Below are 20048 nucleotides of genomic sequence, written 5' to 3' on the forward strand. Positions count from 1 at the left end.
GGGATTTCCTCTGATATTCTGAAGGGGGAGATGCTGCATCATGGCATGCACTTGTTTTATATTTGCTTTTGGTCATCTGGCGCGAATATGTTTAATTTTTAGCCATTGACAGCAATACCATCTAAACTGAAACAACCTGTTTTTTACCATACATCCGAGGTTTGTTGCTCCAATATCATTAGAGCAGGACAATAATGTGGTGATTTGCGGAGGGTGTAGGCAGTTGCATGATACAGTATCTTTGCAAGTGACCATTACCATCATCATCATCCTCATCATTATCATCCATATGGAAAGAAAGAGCAGGTATGACAAGTCTTTACAAGGCAATAGAATAACTAATTGTATACATTTGTAGCATGTCATTTGCGTGGTGTTTCTGTATGGTTTTGGATAAAGCGAAGAAGCGCACTGAATAATGACGTCATTGCTAATGATACCCAATTTATCCTTTACCTTACCCACCTCAGTGCAGTACTGTAGGCATCATCACCATACTGTAGATCAGTGGTTCCCAACCTTTTTCGGTTACTGTACCATCAACTAAATTTCGCTCTGCCCGGAGTACCCCCAACCCCCCCATGTGCATTTTAAACACCCCCTGTGGATAGGCCAAGTACTCCCAGGGGTTCTAGTACCCGGGGTTTGTGAACCACTGCTGTAGATAGTGTGTTAAGGCTCTGTCCTAAGCATAGAATAGTAATATCTCAGGCTAGGTCTTCATGCTTTGCCATTTTTGTTTTTATTATTATTAATTTTTCACCTTTTATTCAACCAGGTAGGCTAGTTGAGAACAAGTTCTCATTTACATCTGCGACCTGGCCTAGATAAAGCAAAGCAGTTTGACACATACAACAACACAGAGTTACACATGGAGTAAACAAACATACAATCAATAATACAGTAGAAAAATCTATATACAGCATGTGCAAATGAGGTAGGATAAGAGAGGTAAGGCAATAAATAGGCCATGTTGGCGAAGTAATTACAATATAGCAATTAAACACTGGAATGGTAGGATGTGCAGAAGATGAATGTGCAAGTAGAGAAACTGGGGTGCAAAGGAGCAAGATAAATAAATAAATACAGTATGGGGATGAGGTAGATTGTATGGCTATTTACAGATGAGCTATGTACAGGTGTAGTGATCTGTGAGCTGCTCTGACAGCTGGTGCTTTAAGCTAGTGAGGGAGATATGAGTCTCCAGCTTCAGAGATTTTTGCAGTTCGTTCCAGTCATTGGCAGCAGAGAACTGGAAGGAGAGGCGGCCAATGGAAGAATTGGCTTTGGGGGTGTCCAGTGAGATATACCTGCTGGAGCGTGTACCACGGGTGGGTGCTGCTATGGTGACCAGTGAGCTGAGATAAGGCGGGGCTTTACCTAGCAGAGACTTGTAATTTTTTTTGCTTATTTGACTATTTTTGTCTTCATTTAAATTGTATTGTCAAGTATTTCAATAAAGTAATAAAATTTATTTATCCTTCCATGTTTGTTCAGTACATATTTTATTTGTATGTAATTCCCTCCTTTGTGCTCAGCCCAGCATTCCCTTACCAAGGAGACATTTGCCTTCATCAATTATGCTGTCTGTTTATGTCACAAACTGTAGTTGGACGTGTTTTGGAAGTATCAATTTGATGCAATGCCTTGCTTATGTTGTCATTGTCCTTTTACTATAATTTAATGTTCACATTTTTTATATTGATCCCAAATTAGCCACCCTTTGCCCTTGCATTGGGGACTTCAAGTGAAGCATGATTATTGAGTATTGACCCTACCACAATACATTGACAGGGAGATGCAGATAGATTATGCACTTAGACATGGATGTTGATTAAGGCTATCCTCTGCACCTCTCTGATTCAGAGGGGTTGGGTTAAATGCAGAAGACACATTTCAGTTGAATTCATTCAGTTGTACAACTGACTAGGTATCCCCCTTTCCTTTATTTATCCCCTACACTGTTATTTATTATGGAGCATGTTACAGGCCAAAAAGAAAGCAACTTAACCTAAGGCCACACCCAGTAGAAGTTATCTAGTGCAGAACAGTAGGCATACCAACATCACCTAGACAGACATCATCTTAAATTGTGACCATATTACAATATGAAATATGAAATATTACATTCCTTCTTTCCCAGCTCAATAGGAAACAATGGCGGACAACAGTGACCTAAAAGCCCAGCTAGAGCGCAAAAAGCAGCGGCTAGCTCAGATCAGGGAGGAGAAGAAGAGGAAACAGGAGGAGAAGAAGAGGAAACAGGAGGAGAAGAAGAGGAAACAGGAGGAGAAGAAGAGGAAACAGGAGGAGAAGAAGGAGGTAAGGAGGAAAAATGTGAGTAGACACACTCGTTCAAGCTCATCCCTGTCTGTCCACAGACAAAAACGTAATCCTACATCTCACTAACATACTATTACAAAGCTAATATAATGTGTATTTGTGTGTGTGTGTGTGTGTGTGTAGACAGAGACACAGCAGAAGGCTGAAGCTGCCTCAGTGGACTAGGACCGTGACTTGGACCGGAAGCGCAGAGAGACAGAGGCTCTCCTACAGAGCATCGGCATCTCCCCAGAACCACCACTAGGTACACACACTGCACATCTCCCAAGAACCCCCACTAGATACACACACTGCACATTTCCCCAGAACCCCTACTAGGTACACACTGCACATTTCCCCAGAACCCCACTAGATGCACACACACACACATCTCCCCAGAACCACCACTAGGTACACACACACACACACACACACACATCTCCCCAGAACCACCACTAGATGCACACACACACATCTCCCCAGAACCACCACTAGGTACACACACACACACACATCTCCCCAGAACCACCACTAGGTACACACACACACATCTCCCCAGAACCCCCACTAGATACACACACTGCAAATTTCCCCAGAACCACCACTAGGTACACACACACACACACACATCTCCCCAGAACCTCCACTAGGTACACAGACACTGCAAATCTCCCCAGAACCTCCACTAGATACACACACTGCACATCTCCCAGAACCCCCACTAGATACACACACTGCAAATTTCCCCAGAACCACCACTAGGTACACACACACACACACATCTCCCCATAACCTCCACTAGGTACACAGACACTGCACATCTCCCCAGAACCTCCACTAGGTACACACACACTGCACATCTCTCCAGAAACCCCACTAGGTACACAGATTAGCTCAACTCAAATTAGCATGTCACACACAGTTATTCACTTGAGGCAGAAATTACCACCACCTCATAGTAGTAAAATTACTAGAAGGGGCATTGCGCATCAGACCACAGCAATTTGGCTGCTCCAGAAATTATATTTCTATGCACTAAATCCAGTAGATGATGAGCCAGGATGGAGCAAATGTCATGTCCATTTTATCAAGTTAGCAGTGTACTGCATGTCTGCTACTATTTGATTGCATGCAACAATATTTGCAAGTTTTACTTTTACTCATCTCTAATATAAATCTGCAATCATGATTATGATCATTATCTGTTTCACATTTCACTGTTCTATGTCTTCACAATGTCTATTCCAAAATAAATTAAAATGTTTTGAATTGACATGAGTATAGTATATCTTAAAAATGCATACAATTCATTTAATTTCTGTGAAAGTTCATCCTTCATGTTTTGCACATTCTAGCCTAGGCAGAAACGTATGTATTACTGGCTGGGCATATAAAGCCTAGACAATACTGGCGCCCACTAGTGGCTGCCTAGGCTATGTACATTCTCTCAAATGAATTTCTAACCATATCATACATATCCCATTTCATCCTATCTTTCCCATGTTTTGTAAATGTATGTATTTCCTCACGTGTGGCTTAGTATTATATTAGTACTTAATCTATGCCCAGGTGTTTCCCCAAGCCCATGATATTGAGGTGGATTTGTTGTATGCAAATACATGTGGAGAACATCGACAATTCATATTGAAATGATGGGCTTAACAACAGTTGAAAACATATCTCACTACCCAAATACAGTGGTGGAAAAAGCACCCAATTGTCATACTTGAGTAAAAGGAAAGATACCTTCATTGAAAATGACTCAAGTAAAAGTGTCACCCAGTAAAATACTACTTGAGTAAAAGTCTACATTTTTTTGGTTTTAAATATACTTAAGATTCAAAAGTAAATGTAATCTATAAAATACACTTAAGTTTCAAAGTAAAAGTATAAATAAGTTCAAATTCCTTATACAAACCAGTCGGCACAATTTTCTTGTTTTATTTATTTACGGATAGTCAGGGACACTCTCCAAAACTCAGACATAATTTACAAACAAAACATTTGTATTTAGTGAGTCCACCAGATCAGAGGCAGTAGGGATGACCAGGGATGTTCTCTGTTTAGTGAGTCCACCAGATCAGAGGCAGTAGGGATGACCAGGGATGTTCTCTGTTTAGTGAGTCCACCAGATCAGAGGCAGTAGGGATGACCAGGGATGTTCTCTGTTTAGTGAGTCCACCAGATCAGAGGCAGTAGGGATGACCAGGGATGTTCTCTGTTTAGTGAGTCCACCAGATCAGAGGCAGTAGGGATGACCAGGGATGTTCTCTGTTTAGTGAGTCCACCAGATCAGAGGCAGTAGGGATGACCAGGGATGTTCTCTGTTTAGTGAGTCCACCAGATCAGAGGCAAGGGATGACCAGGGATGTTCTCTGCTTAGTGAGTCCACCAGATCAGAGGCAGTAGGGTTGACCAGGGATGTTCTCTGTTTAGTGAGTCCACCAGATCAGAGGCAGTAGGGTTGACCAGGGATGTTCTCTGTTTAGTGAGTCCACCAGATCAGAGGCAGTAGGGATGACCAGGGATGTTCTCTGTTTAGTGAGTCCACCAGATCAGAGGCAGTAGGGATGACCAGGGATGTTCTCTGCTTAGTGAGTCCACCAGATCAGAGGCAGTAGGGTTGACCAGGGATGTTCTCTGTTTAGTGAGTCCACCAGATCAGAGGCAGTAGGGTTGACCAGGGATGTTCTCTGTTTAGTGAGTCCACCAGATCAGAGGCAGTAGGGTTGACCAGGGATGTTCTCTGTTTAGTGAGTCCACCAGATCAGAGGCAGTATGGTTGACCAGGGATGTTCTCTGTTTAGTGAGTCCACCAGATCAGAGGCAGTATGGTTGACCAGGGATGTTCTCTGTTTAGTGAGTCCACCAGATCAGAGGCAGTATGGTTGACCAGGGATGTTCTCTGTTTAGTGAGTCCACCAGATCAGAGGCAGTAGGGATGACCAGGGATGTTCTCTGTTTAGTGAGTCCACCAGATCAGAGGCAGTAGGGATGACCAGGGATGTTCTCTGTTTAGTGAGTCCTCCAGATCAGAGGCAGTAGGGATGACCAGGGATGTTCTCTGTTTAGTGAGTCCACCAGATCAGAGGCAGTAGGGATGACCAGGGATGTTCTCTGTTTAGTGAGTCCACCAGATCAGAGGCAGTAGGGATGACCAGGGATGTTCTCTGTTTAGTGAGTCCACCAGATCAGAGGCAGTAGGGATGACCAGGGATGTTCTCTGTTTAGTGAGTCCACCAGATCAGAGGCAGTAGGGATGACCAGGGATGTTCTCTGTTTAGTGAGTCCTCCAGATCAGAGGCAGTAGGGATGACCAGGGATGTTCTCTGTTTAGTGAGTCCACCAGATCAGAGGCAGTAGGGATGACCAGGGATGTTCTCTGTTTAGTGAGTCCACCAGATCAGAGGCAGTAGGGATGACCAGGGATGTTCTCTGTTTAGTGAGTCCACCAGATCAGAGGCAGTAGGGATGACCAGGGATGTTCTCTGTTTAGTGAGTCCACCACATCAGAGGCAGTAGGGATGACCAGGGATGTTCTCTGTTTAGTGAGTCCTCCAGATCAGAGGCAGTAGGGATGACCAGGGATGTTCTCTGTTTAGTGAGTCCACCAGATCAGAGGCAGTAGGGATGACCAGGGATGTTCTCTGTTTAATGAGTCCACCAGATCAGAGGCAGTAGGCATGACCAGGGATGTTCTCTGCTTAGTGAGTCCACCAGATCAGAGGCAGTAGGGATGACCAGGGATGTTCTCTGCTTAGTGAGTCCACCAGATCAGAGGCAGTAGGGATGACCAGGGATGTTCTCTGTTTAGTGAGTCCACCAGATCAGAGGCAGTAGGGATGACCAGGGATGTTCTCTGTTTAGTGAGTCCACCAGATCAGAGGCAGTAGGCATGACCAGGGATGTTCTCTGCTTAGTGAGTCCACCAGATCAGAGGCAGTAGGGATGACCAGGGCTGTTCTCTGTTTAGTGAGTCCTTCAGATCACAGGCTGTAGGGATGACCAGAGATGTTCTCTGTTTAGTGAGTCCTCCAGATCAGAGGCAGTAGGGATGACCAGGGATGTTCTCTGTTTAGTGAGTCCACCAGATCAGAGGCAGTAGGGATGACCAGGGATGTTCTCTGTTTAGTGAGTCCACCAGATCAGAGGCAGTAGGCATGACCAGGGATGTTCTCTGCTTAGTGAGTCCACCAGATCAGAGGCAGTAGGCATGACCAGGGATGTTCTCTGCTTAGTGAGTCCACCAGATCAGAGGCAGTAGGGATGACCAGGGATGTTCTCTGCTTAGTGAGTCCACCAGATCAGAGGCAGTAGGGATGACCAGGGATGTTCTCTGTTTAGTGAGTCCACCAGATCAAAGGCAGTAGGGATGACCAGGGATGTTCTCTGTTTAGTGAGTCCACCAGATCAGAGGCAGTAGGCATGACCAGGGATGTTCTCTGCTTAGTGAGTCCACCAGATCAGAGGCAGTAGGGATGACCAGGGCTGTTCTCTGTTTAGTGAGTCCTCCAGATCACAGGCTGTAGGGATGACCAGAGATGTTCTCTGTTTAGTGAGTCCACCAGATCAGAGGCAGTAGGGATGACCAGGGATGTTCTCTTAATAAGTGTGTGAATTAGACCATTTTCCTGTCCTGCTAAGCATTCAAAATGTAACGAGTACTTTTGGGCGTTACAGACAATGTATGCTGTAAAAAGTACATTATTTTCTTTAGGAATGTAGTGAAGTAAAAGTAGTCAAACATATCAATAGTAAAGTGCAGATAGCCCAAAAAACGACATAAGTAGTACTTTAAAGTATTTTTACTTAAGTACTTTACACCACTGCCCAAATACTGTACATGTAAAAAGGTATTTGTCAATGTTCTCTGGTGGTACAAATTTGTAACAACATCCTATTGCAATATTACTTTTTGGTTATTGTACAAGAGTGGCTTTTGTTAATTAACCTACCAATGACCAATGAAAGCCATTATTGCTTTGACTTGAATGGTAAATGAGCAATCCATTTGACTTTCTGTCCCGTTTTTACATTTTTATTTGATCATTATTTTTCATCACTCATTTGTTTTTAACCATTTCACCCTGTTTTTACTTTTGGGCACCTCTCTCATTGGCATTGCTTGGGTTGACCAGCCAATCCGCTGCAACCTTTAATATTGGAAACGTGTTATTTTCATTATTTAGTCCCCATCCAAATGAGTGAGCCGACACAGCACCCCCAGTGAGACGAGAAGCCAGGACTCAGCCGATGGGGCATCAGCCGGCAGGTAGCTGCCATCTTGTTTATATTACTGTTATTATACCGCATTTTTAAACAAGCAGCATTCAGGATTAGACCCACCCGTTGTATAATTAAGTGATAATGCCCGAGAAGCCAGTGTTTAGAGGATTTATTGCCACAGGTATTGTTAGGTCCAAGACTAAGTCATAGATTTAGCCGGTGGTTTAGTCGGTGGTAACTTGTGGAATAGACACCGGCTGGAATGCCGTTTTAACCAATCAGCATTCAGGATTAGACCCACCCATTGTATAATTTATTGTAACATATGGCTGAGTTGGAGTTACTGACCCAAACTAAGGCCAGGCCAAGATAAACTGGAATATTGACTAGATGATAATATAATGAGTATGGTTCTTAACATCGCTGATGTGATGGATGATTTCTGAAAGAAAATCCTTGACTGTTTAGATTCAGTAGTATTAAAGTAGTATTACTGTAGTATTATAGGCCCCTTTGGCTTTATGGATTGCTACACGCAAAATGCATCTTATGATGCATTAAGGTGTCAGTGTATGCGCTACTGGTGTTGAAGTCAGGTGCAGGAGACCAGAGAGTTGTGCTCTACTGGTGTTGAAGTCAGGTGCAGGAGAGCAGAGAGTTGTGCTCTACTGGTGTTGAAGCCAGGTGCAGGAGAGCAGAGAGTTGTGCTCTACTGGTGTTGAAGTCAGGTGCAGGAGAGCAGAGAGTTGTGCTCTACTGGTGTTGAAGTCAGGTGCAGGAGAGCAGAGAGTTGTGCTCTACTGGTGTTGAAGTCAGGTGCAGGAGAGCAGAGAGTTGTGCTCTACTGGTGTTGAAGTCAGGTGCAGGAGAGCAGAGAGTTGTGCTCTACTGGTGTTGAAGTCAGGTGCAGGAGAGCAGAGAGTTGTGCTCTACTGGTGTTGAAGTCAGGTGTAGGAGAGCAGAGAGTTGTGCTCTACTGGTGTTGAAGTCAGGTGCAGGAGAGCAGAAGTTGTGCTCTACTGGTGTTGAAGTCAGGTGCAGGAGAGCAGAGAGTTGTGCTCTACTGGTGTTGAAGTCAGGTGCAGGAGAGCAGAGAGTTGTGCTCTACTGGTGTTGAAGTCAGGTGTAGGAGAGCAGAGAGTTGTGCTCTACTGGTGTTGAAGTCAGGTGCAGGAGAGCAGAGAGTTGTGCTCTACTGGTGTTGAAGTCAGGTGTAGGAGACCAGAGAGTTGTGCTCTACTGGTGTTGAAGTCAGGTGCAGGAGACCAGAGAGTTGTGCTCTACTGGTGTTGAAGTCAGGTGCAGGAGACCAGAGAGTTGTGCTCTACTGGTGTTGAAGTCAGGTGTAGGAGACCAGAGAGTTGTGCTCTACTGGTGTTGAAGTCAGGTGCAGGAGAGCAGAGAGTTGTGCTCTACTGGTGTTGAAGTCAGGTGCAGGAGAGCAGAGAGTTGTGCTCTACTGGTGTTGGAGTCAGGTGTAGGAGAGCAGAGAGTTGTGCTCTACTGGTGTTGAAGTCAGGTGCAGGAGAGCAGAGAGTTGTGCTCTACTGGTGTTGAAGTCAGGTGCAGGAGAGCAGAGAGTTGTGCTCTACTGGTGTTGAAGTCAGGTGTAGGAGAGCAGAGAGTTTTGCTCTACTGGTGTTGAAGTCAGGTGTAGGAGAGCAGAGAGTTGTGCTCTACTGGTGTTGAAGTCAGGTGCAGGAGAGCAGAGAGTTGTGCTCTACTGGTGTTGAAGTCAGGTGCAGGAGAGCAGAGAGTTGTGCTCTACTGGTGTTGAAGTCAGGTGTAGGAGAGCAGAGAGTTGTGCTCTACTGGTGTTGAAGTCAGGTGCAGGAGACCAGAGAGTTGTGCTCTACTGGTGTTGAAGTCAGGTGCAGGAGAGAAGAGAGTTGTGCTCTACTGGTGTTGAAGTCAGGTGTAGGAGACCAGAGAGTTGTGCTCTACTGGTGTTGAAGTCAGGTGCAGGAGAGCAGAGAGTTGTGCTCTACTGGTGTTGAAGTCAGGTGCAGGAGAGCAGAGAGTTGTGCTCTACTGGTGTTGAAGTCAGGTGCAGGAGAGCAGAGAGTTGTGCTCTACTGGTGTTGAAGTCAGGTGCAGGAGAGCAGAGAGTTGTGCTCTACTGGTGTTGAAGTCAGGTGCAGGAGAGCAGAGAGTTGTGATCAGGTGAACACTTTATTCGGCAGAAGCAAACAACAGACGAACGCAACAGTGTCCAACAAACCTCCAGCCAAAGGCAAAAGTGCAAAGCGCGACAAAGTCACAAATAAGCAAAAATGTTTAACAATTAAACCTACTCCGGGTTGAAACATAGTACCTGGGGGAAAAACCAGCTTGGCGCGTCAATACAAAACACGTAACAAAACAATCCCACACAAAGACATTGGGGGGGAACAGAGGAATATATATATGCAGTTGATTAGGGAATGTAAACCAGGTGAACAAGACAAAACAATCCCACACAAAGACATTGGGGGGGAACAGAGGAATATATATATGCAGTTGATTAGGGAATGTAAACCAGGTGAACAAGACAAAACAATCCCACACAAAGACATTGGGGGGGAACAGAGGAATATATACATTTGTATATCCAATTGTCAGATTTCTGTCACTGAAAAGAACCGCTAGAACTGCAATAGAATACAATCTCTATCAATCATTATTTGACTCTGTCATCTGTTAGCTAAGCAGGCTGCCATTGCCGATGTGAATACAATGTGTTTCAGAGGAGGCTGGTGTTTGGATATATAAGAGGACAGGGTCATTGCTATGGCTGGAATGGAATAAATGGAACGGTATGAAACACATCAAACACATGGAAACCTACTATGAACCTGTCCTCCTATATGTCCACCCAACCAACCTCCTCTGGTGTGTGAGGCTGCTGTCCCCATTAGGCATGATGTGTTGGCCATGTTGAGTGTGTCCATTTATGACTGTGTCCCATCTCAAGTCAGCGTTGTCTGGCATTAGTAAGCATCAGGCTCAGAGCGACGGGTAACATTTTCCACTCAAAGCAAGCAATGGCCCAAGCTTGTTGCCTAGAGACAAGACACACAAACAGACAGACAGAAAGACACAGTGATACAGACAGGAAGAAAATATTATGGCAGGTGTGTTTTTTTTAAAAAGATGAAAAAAGCTATGAAGGGTTGTTCCTTACCTCCTGGGTGACTGCTGCCTGATGCCCGCTGTTTCCCTAAATCACTGGCTTGAAAGATTTCTACTTGCATGGTTCAATGGAAATCATTTCTCTGTGATGGGACTGACAATAGAGTCCTTCAGGGTGTCATCCCAGTTCAGACAGTCAGTCTGTCAGGGTGGGCGACGCGGTTGACGCTTTACCGCGCTCTACTGGAATTATGTGTCCGTTAAAGTGTTATGGACATGTTCACCATTCCTGAAACGTATTATTGAGAGGTTTAGCGGGTCAAAAACGCTAGCTACCCTGTCACAATGTGCACTTTGGGGGAGAACTTTAGAGAAAGCTCCAGTTTGTTTATACTGTAAGCAGCCCTGAATGATGGTTCCACAAACAAAAGCAAACACAGCTTTATCATGAATGATATATAAATATAATATGTTCTTAATACATGACACATTGGTGTCATATACAGTACCAGTCAAAAGGACTCATTCAAGGTATTTTCTTTTTCTTTCTTTTTTAAAACTATTTTCTACGTTGTAGAATAATAGTGAAGACATAAACACTATGAAATAACACACATGGAATCATGTAGTAACTAAAACAGTTTTAAACAAATCCAAATATTTTTTAGATTTGAGATTCTTCAAAGTAGCCACCCTTTGCCTTGATGACAGCTCTGCACACTCTTGGCATTTTCTCAACCAGCTTCATGAGGTAGTCACCTGGAATGCATTTCAATTAATAGGTGTGCCTTGTTCAAAGTTAATTTGTGGAATTTCTTTCCTTCTTAATGCGATTGAGCATCAGTTGTGTTGTGACAAGGTAGGGGTGGTATACAGAAGATAGCCCTATTTTGTAAAAGACCAAATCCATATTATGGCAAGAACAGCTCAAATAAGCAAAGACATATGACAGTCCATCATTACTTTAAGATATGAAGGTCAATCCGGAAAATTGAAAGAACTTTGAAAGTTTCTTCAAGTGCAGTCGCAAAAACCATCAAGCGCTATGGTGAGGACCAGCACAGGAATTTGAAGAGCCAGAGTTACCTCTGCTGCAGAGGATAAGTTCATTAGAGTTAGCTGCACCTCAGATTGCAGCCCAAATAAATGCTTCGCAGAGTTCAAGTAACAGACACATCTCAACATCAACTGTTCAGAGGAGACTGCATGAATCAAGCCTTCATGGTCGAATTGCTGCAAAGAAACCACTACTAAAGGACACCAATAAGAGGAAGAGACTTGCTTGGGCCAAGAAACACAAGCAATAGACATTAGACCGGTGGAAATCTGTCCTTTGGTTTGATGAGTCCAAATTTGTGAGATTTTGTTCCAACCGCCCTGTGTTTGTGAGATGCAGAGTAGGTGAACAGATGATCTCTACATGTGTGGTTCCCACCGTGAAGCATGGAGGAGGTGTGATGGTGTGAGGTGCTTTGCTGGTGACACTGTCTGTGATTTATTTAGCATTCAAGGCACACTTAACCAGCATGGCTACCACAGCATTCTGCAACGATACGCCATCCCATCTGGTTTGTGCTTAGTGGGACTATCATTTGTTTTTCAACAAGACAATGACCCAAAACACACCTCCGGGCTATGTAAGGGATATTTGACCAAGGAGAGTGGTGGATTGCTGTATAAGAAGACCTGGCCTCCACAATCACCCAATCTCAACCCAATTGAGATGGTTTGGGATGAGTTGAACTGCAGAGTGAAAGAAAATCAGCCAACAAGTGCTCAGCATATGTAGGAAGTCCTTCAAGTCTGTTGGAAAAGCATTCCTCATGAAGCTGGTTGAGAAAATGCCAAATGTGTGCCAAGCTGTCATCAAGGCAAAAGGGTGGCTACTTTGAAGAATCTAAAATTAAAATTTGTTTTGATTTGTTTAACACTTTTTTTGTTTACTAAACTCAGCAATAAAAGAAACGTCCTCTCACTGTCAACTGCGTTTATTTTCAGCAAACTTAACATGTAAATATTTGTATGAACATAAAAAGATTCAACAACTGAGACATAAACTGAACATGTTCCACAGACATGTGACTAACAGAAATGAAATAATGTGTCCCTGAACAAAGGGAGGGGAGTGGTCAAAATAAAAAATAACAATCAGTATCTGGTGTGGCCACCAGCTGCATTAAGTACTGCAGTTTATCTCCTCCTCATGGCCTGTACCAGATTTGCCAGGTCTTGCTGTGAGATGTTACTCCACTCTTCCACCAAGGCACCTGCAAGTTCCCGGACATTTCTGGGGGGAATGGCCCTAGCCCTCACCCTCCAATCCAACAATTCCCAGACGTGCTCAGTGGGATTGATATCCGGGCTCTTTGCTGGCCAAGGCAGAACACTGACATTCCTGCCTTGCAGGAAATCACGCACAGAATGAGCAGTATGGCTGGTGGCATTGTCTTGCTGCAGGATCATGTCAGGATGAGCCTGCAGGAAGGGTACCACATGAACGCACAGCATTGAGATTGCCTGCAATGACAACAAGCTCAGTCCGATGATGCTGTGACACACTACCCCAGACCATGATGGACCCTCCACCTCCAAATCGATCCCGCTCCAGAGTACAGGCCTCGGTGTAATGCTCATTCCTCAGACGATAAACGCAAATCTGACCGTCCCCCCTGGTGAGACAAAACCACGACTTGTCAGTGAAGAACACTTTTTGCCAGCCCTGTCTGTGGTGTGTGTGGTCCCCTGGTGAGACAAAACCACGAAGCCCTTGTCAGTGAAGAACACTCGGGCAGTTTTTTTCTGTTTGTGTGTTTTTCAGAGTCAGTCTACCACTAGAAAGGCCTCTTTTGTGTCCTAAGTTTTCATCTAACTGTGACCTTCACGCAGATGATTGCCTTTTGGTGTTTTTCAGAGCCGTCTGTAAGCTGTTAGTGTCTTAAGCTGTTAGTGTCTTAACGACCGTTTCACATGTTCATTCATTGTTTATGGTTCATTGAACAAGCATGGGGAACAGTGTTTAAACCCTTTACAATGAAGAGCTGTGAATTTATTTGGATGTTTACACATTTTTATGAATTATCTTTGAAAGAAATGGGTCCTGAAAAAGGGATGTTTACATGATTCCATATGTATTATTTCATAGTGTTGATGTCTTCATTATTATTCTACAATGTAGAAAATAGTAAAAATAAAGGAAAACCCTTGAATGAGTAGGTGTGCCCAAACTTTTGACTGGCACTGTATGTCATAGAACTGCTTGCATATAGTGAATGTGATTGTGTACATGTATTGTGCCTTGTGTATGATATGTCAAGATGCATACATTGTGCGCTGGTGAAATGTATTGTTGGCATAAACTGGCATATATGAAAGATGGTAATACAACACAACTGTTTGTAAAGCTTCTGGCACCCTGTGCCTCATTTCACAGTTATGATTCATTGTGTTGCATTGTGTGGCAATATGTCCAACATAATAGGGATTATTTTATATTTAGATAATTCACATTTCTACACATAAGCATATCTTCCCATAATCATATAATACCTCATACATTGTGGGTCACCAAGTATTGTTTTTCCATACATAGTTATTAATCCATTTTCATATTTCCCATGACATGTTGTAAAAATGTTGTACATTTGTCCCACCATAACAAATGTTATCTTCCTCAAATAGATATTCAGATATTTTGTCAAGAATCTATAACAGGGATATAATAAATATATATATATAATATATAAATAATATACAATATATATATAAATATAATATATATATAATATATATTAATATATATATATATAATATATATATATTAAAATATATTAAAATATATATATATCTGTATAATAGTTTACATTTTTATATATATATATAAATGTAAACTTCTGCCTTCAACTGTATATACAGTGCCTTGCGAAAGTATTCAGCCCCCTTGAACTTTGCGACCTTTTGCCACATTTCAGGCTTCAAACATAAAGATATAAAACTGTATTTTTTTGTGAAGAATCAACAACAAGTGGGACACAATCATGAAGTGGAACGACATTTATTGGATATTTCAAACTTTTTTAACAAATCAAAAACTGAAAAATTGGGTGTGCAAAATTATTCAGCCCCCTTAAGTTAATACTTTTTAGCGCCACCTTTTGCTGCGATTACAGCTGTAAGTCGCTTGGGGTATGTCTCTATCAGTTTTGCACATCGAGAGACTGACATTTTTCCCATTCCTCCTTGCAAAACAGCTCGAGCTCAGTGAGGTTGGATGGAGAGCATTTGTGAACAGCAGTTTTCAGTTCTTTCCACAGATTCTCGATTGGATTCAGGTCTGGACTTTGACTTGGCCATTCTAACACCTGAATATGTTTATTTTTTAACCATTCCATTGTAGATTTTGCTTTATGTTTTGGATCATTGTCTTGTTGGAAGACAAATCTCCGTCCCAGTCTCAGGTCTTTTGCTCCATCAGACTCCATCAGGTTTTCTTCCAGAATGGTCCTGTATTTGGCTCCATCCATCTTCCCATCAATTTTAACCATCTTCCCTGTCCCTGCTGAAGAAAAGCAGGCCCAAACCATGATGCTGCCACCACCATGTTTGACAGTGGGGATGGTGTGTTCAGGGTGATGAGCTGTGTTGCTTTTACGCCAGACATAACGTTTTGCATTGTTGCCAAAAAGTTCAATTTTGGGTTCATCTGACCAGAGCACCTTCTTCCACATGTTTGGTGTGTCTCCCAGGTGGCTTGTGGCAAACTTTAAACAACACTTTTTATGGATATCTTTAAGAAATGGCTTTCTTCTTGCCACTCTTCCATAAAGGCCAGATTTGTGCAATATACGACTGATTGTTGTCCTATGGACAGAGTCTCCCACCTCAGCTGTAGATCTCTGCAGTTCATCCAGAGTGATCATGGGCCTCTTGGCTGCATCTCTGATCAGTCTTCTCCTTGTATGAGCTGAAAGTTTAGAGGGACGGCCAGGTCTTGGTAGATTTGCAGTGGTCTGATACTCCTTCCATTTCAATATTATCGCTTGCACAGTGCTCCTTGGGATGTTTAAAGCTTTGGAAATCTTTTTGTATCCAAATCCGGCTTTAAACTTCTACACAACAGTATCTCGGACCTGCCTGGTGTGTTCTTTGTTCTTCATGATGCTCTCTGCGCTTTTAACGGACCTCTGAGACTATCACAGTGCAGGTGCATTTATACGGAGACTTGATTACACACAGGTGGATTGTATTTATCATCATTAGTCATTTAGGACAACATTGGATCAATCAGAGATCCTCACTGAACTTCTGGAGAGAGTTTGCTGCACTGAAAGTAAAGGGGCTGAATAATTTTGCACACCCAATTTTTCAGTTTTTGATTTGTTAAAAAAGTTTGAAATATCCAATAAATGTCATTCCACTTCATGATTGTGTCCCACTTGTTGTTGATTCTTCACAAAAAAATACAGTTTTATATCTTTATGTTTGAAGCCTGAAATGTGGCAAAAGGTCGCAAAGTTAAAGGGGGCCGAATACTTTCGCAAGGCACTGTATGTATACAGTTGTAGGAGGAAGTTTACATACACCTTAGCCAAATACATTTAAACTCAGTTCTTCACAATTCCTGACATTTAATCCTAGTAAAAATTCCCTGTCTTGGGTCAGTTAGGATCACCTATTTTAAGAATGTGAAATGTCAGAATAATAAAATTATTTATTTCAGCTTTTATTTCTTTCATCACATTCCCAGTGGGTCAGAAGTTTACATACAGGCCATTAGTATTTGGTAGCATTGCCTTTAAATTATTTATCTTGGGTCAAACATTTCGGGTAGACTTCCACAAGCTTCCCACAATAAGTTGGGTGAATTTTGGCCCATTCCTCCTGACAGAGCTGGTGTAACTGAGTCAGGTTTGTAGGCCTCCTTGCTCGCATATGCTTTTTCAGTTCTGCCCACAAATTTTCTATAGGAGTGAGGTCAGGGCTTTGTGATGGCACTCCAATACCTTGACTTTGTTGTCCTTAAGCCATTTTGCCACAACTTTGGAAGCACGCTTGGGGTCATTGTCCATTTGGAAGACCCATTTGCGAACAAGCTTTAACTTCCTGGCTGATGTCTTGAGATGTTGCTTCAATATATCCACCTAATTTTCCATCCTCATGAAGCCATCTATTTTGTGAAGTGCACCAGCCCCTCCTGCAGCAAAGCACCACCACAACATGCCGCTGCCACCCCCGTGCTTCACGGTTGGGATGATGTTCTTCGGCTTGCAAGCATCCCCCTTTTTCCTCCAAACTTAACGATGGTCATTATGGCCAAACAGTTCTATTTTTGTTTCATCAGACCAGAGGACATTTCTCCAAAAAGTACGATCTTTGTCCCCATTTGCAGTTGCAAACCGTAGTTTGTCTTTTTTTATGGTGGTTTTGGAGCAGTGGCTTCTTCCTTATTGAGCGGCCTTTCAGGTTATGTCAATATAGGACTCGTTTTACTGTGGATATAGATACTTTTGTACCTGTTTCCTCCAGCATCTTCACAAGGTCATTTGCTGTTGTTCTGGGATTGATTTGCACTTTTCGCACCAATGTACATTCACCTCTAGGAGACAGAACACGTCTCCTTCCTGAGCGGTATGACGGCTGCGTGGTCCCATGGTGTTTATACTTGCGTACTATTGTTTATACAGATGAACGTGGTACTTTCAGGCGTTTGGAAATTGTTCTCCAGGATGAACCAGACTTGTGGAGGTCTACAATTTTTTTCTGAGGTCTTGGCTGATTTCTTTTGATTTCCCCCATGATGTCAAGCAAAGAGGCACTGAGTTTGAAGGTAGGCCTTGAAATACATCCACAGACACACCTCAAATTTACTCAAATGATGTCAATTAGCCTATCAGAAGCTTCTAAAGACATGACATAATTTTCTAAAATTTTCCAAGCTGTTTAAAGCACAGTCAACTTAGTGTATGTGAACTTCTGACCCACTGGAATTGTGATACAGTGAATTATATGTGAAATTGTCTGAAAAATTTGTTGGAAAAACTACTTGTGTCATGCACAAAGTAGATGTCCTAACCAACTTGCCAAAACTATAGTTTGTTAACAAGAAATGTGTGGAGTGGTTGAAAAACGAGTTTTAAGGACTCCTTGTGAAGACTTACAGAAAACGTTTGACCTCTGTCATTGCCAACAAAGGGTATAGAACAAAGTATTGAGATAAACTTTTGTTATTGACCAAATACTTATTTTCCACCATAATTTGCAAATTAATTAATTAAAAATCCTTCAATGTGATTTTCTGGATTTTTTTCCTTCTCATTTTGTCTGTCATAGTTGAAGTGTACCTATGATGAAAATTACAGGCCTCTCTCATCTTTTTAAGTGGGAGAACTTGCACAATTGGTGGCTGACTAAATACTCTTTTGCCCCACAGTATATATATATATATACACACACACACATTTAAAAATGTGAACATTTTCCACATTGAATTGCCCAACAGTCATGTCCCCTTGTTACAACAAATGATTATGTGTTCCCTTTCTCAATGTTGTTGCATGTTTATTTGTGTCTAAAGTTATTCCGTTGTGTGTGTGTTGTTTGTCAATTCTGTTGAAATTCAGTCAATCAAGGAATTTATTTGAAATTCCAAGTCAAGAATGGAAAAATCCTAATTGAAAAGAAAGGTCACTTATCTGTGAGTTACTGCAGTGGCTAACCTCCTAACCTGGCATCTTTTCTCCCTTCCTCCCTTGTGCCGCCTTCTGCCCACCCGAGGACCCTGCAGCGGGACACTGGTCTGCAGCTGCAGGCTGACTCCGAGCTAGCGTACTTACCGGTTCCTCTCCTCTCTCTCCTTCTCTTTTTCCTTCTCTTTATCCTTGCTCCTCTTGGGTCTGTGTGGTTCAATCAGAACGTCTGTCTGAACACCAGGGGCGTATTCAGAGATGTGAAACACGCAGAGCATTGCATATAGAAATGCCCTTAACAGAGCTCCTACTTGAGTCCTTACTCTACATTATCACATTGACATGTCTGCTCTACGCAGGTGTGCAACTTTCACTGGGGACGGGGGGGACGGAAACATTCTGGAATTGCATTTATTATTGGAATGTGATACAAAACAAGGCCACTGTGTGCTTTAGGACCATGTGGACGCCTCCGAGCGGTCGGGTAGGCTGTTTGGAGTGTTTATCCCCCACTTCTAAAACCAAAGTTGCACCCCTGGCTCTACGCAACATGTTTCACATCTCTGAATGTTCCACAACATGATGCCCTACTGAATGAAGCCCTGAGGAGGTACTGCAGACATAAAAGGAGTGAATCACCATATTAAATGTCCCAGTGTAATGCTCTGTGGCCCACTACTTCCTGTCTGTCTCCATCCAGGCGCAGGATACATAGACTGGGGGCGTCTAAGATCACACAGGTAGACTTCCTACCCAGAGAGGTGGTGTCGTACTGCAAAGAGACTCAGACGGCCATCACCCATCTATCTGAGGGTGAGTGTGTAAGGTGCGCCTGTGTGCGTGCCTGTGAGTATTTTATCATTACCGTTCTCTCAATTGCTCCCTCTATAACCTTCTCTCTAAAAAACAACATACACTTTTAAATGTTTTTATGATTCCATTAAAACCATCAAAAGCAGAGTTCACATTAATCTGATCGTCATTACTGCTGTAGTGTGCTTTACCACCTGCTTTGAAAACATGGAGCGCTTTAAATCCATTTGACTGGCACAGCCCTCCATTTCCTGAGAGAGGGAGGGGAGAGAGAGAGAGAGAGGGAGAGAGAGAGGAGAGAGAGGGAGGTAGGGGGAGAGAGAGAGGGGAGGGAGGGGGAGAGAGAGAGAGAGGGAGGTAGGGGGAGAGAGGGAGGTAGGGGGAGAGAGAGAGGGGAGGGAGGGGGGAGAGAGGGAGGGAGGGGGAGAGGGGAGAGAGAGAGGGGGAGGGAGGGAGAGAGAGAGGGGGAGGGAGGGGAGAGAGAGAGAGGGATGGAGGGGGAGAGAGAGAGAGAGGGAGGGGGGAGGGAGAGAGAGAGAGGGAGGAGAGGGGAGGGGGGGAGGGGGGGGGGGAGAGAGGGAGGGAGGGGGAGAGGGGGGGGAGGGAGGGGGGAGGGAGGGAGGGAGGGAGGGGGAGGGGGGAGAGAGAGGGAGGGAGGGAGGGAGGGGGGAGGGAGGGAGGGAGGGAGGGAGGGAGGGAGGGAGGGAGGGGGAGGGGGAGGGAGGGAGGGAGGGAGGGGGGAGGGGGAGGGGGGAGAGAGAGAGGGGGAGGGAGGGGGGGGAGAGAGAGAGAGGGGGGAGAGAGGAGAGGGAGAGGAGAGGGAGGGAGGGGGAGAGAGAGAAGGATGAAGGGGAGAGCGAGAGAGGGAGGGAGGGGGAGAGAGGAGAGAGAGGG

At 43.7% G+C, this 20048-nt stretch overlaps 1 long non-coding RNA gene across 3 annotated transcripts in view; it reads left to right on the forward strand.

Annotated features, from left to right (window-relative positions):
• Positions 1-19435, forward strand: part of LOC121839043 — a 22042-nt gene extending 2607 nt beyond the window's left edge. The window contains exons 1-5 of one of the 3 annotated variants that reach the window (XR_006078564.1): positions 24-306; positions 2144-2322; positions 2467-2587; positions 7512-7594; positions 19042-19435. This is a non-coding gene — a long non-coding RNA (uncharacterized LOC121839043). Of the gene's footprint in view, positions 1-23; positions 307-2143; positions 2323-2466; positions 2588-7511; positions 7595-19041 lie in introns of those variants that run through there. The other 2 variants (XR_006078562.1, XR_006078563.1) reach the window with 2 other exon arrangements.
• The last annotated feature ends 613 nt before the right edge of the window (positions 19436-20048 follow it).

This window comes from Oncorhynchus tshawytscha, linkage group LG13 (assembly GCF_018296145.1).
Source record: "Oncorhynchus tshawytscha isolate Ot180627B linkage group LG13, Otsh_v2.0, whole genome shotgun sequence".
NCBI classification, from domain to species: Eukaryota; Metazoa; Chordata; class Actinopteri; order Salmoniformes; family Salmonidae; genus Oncorhynchus; species Oncorhynchus tshawytscha.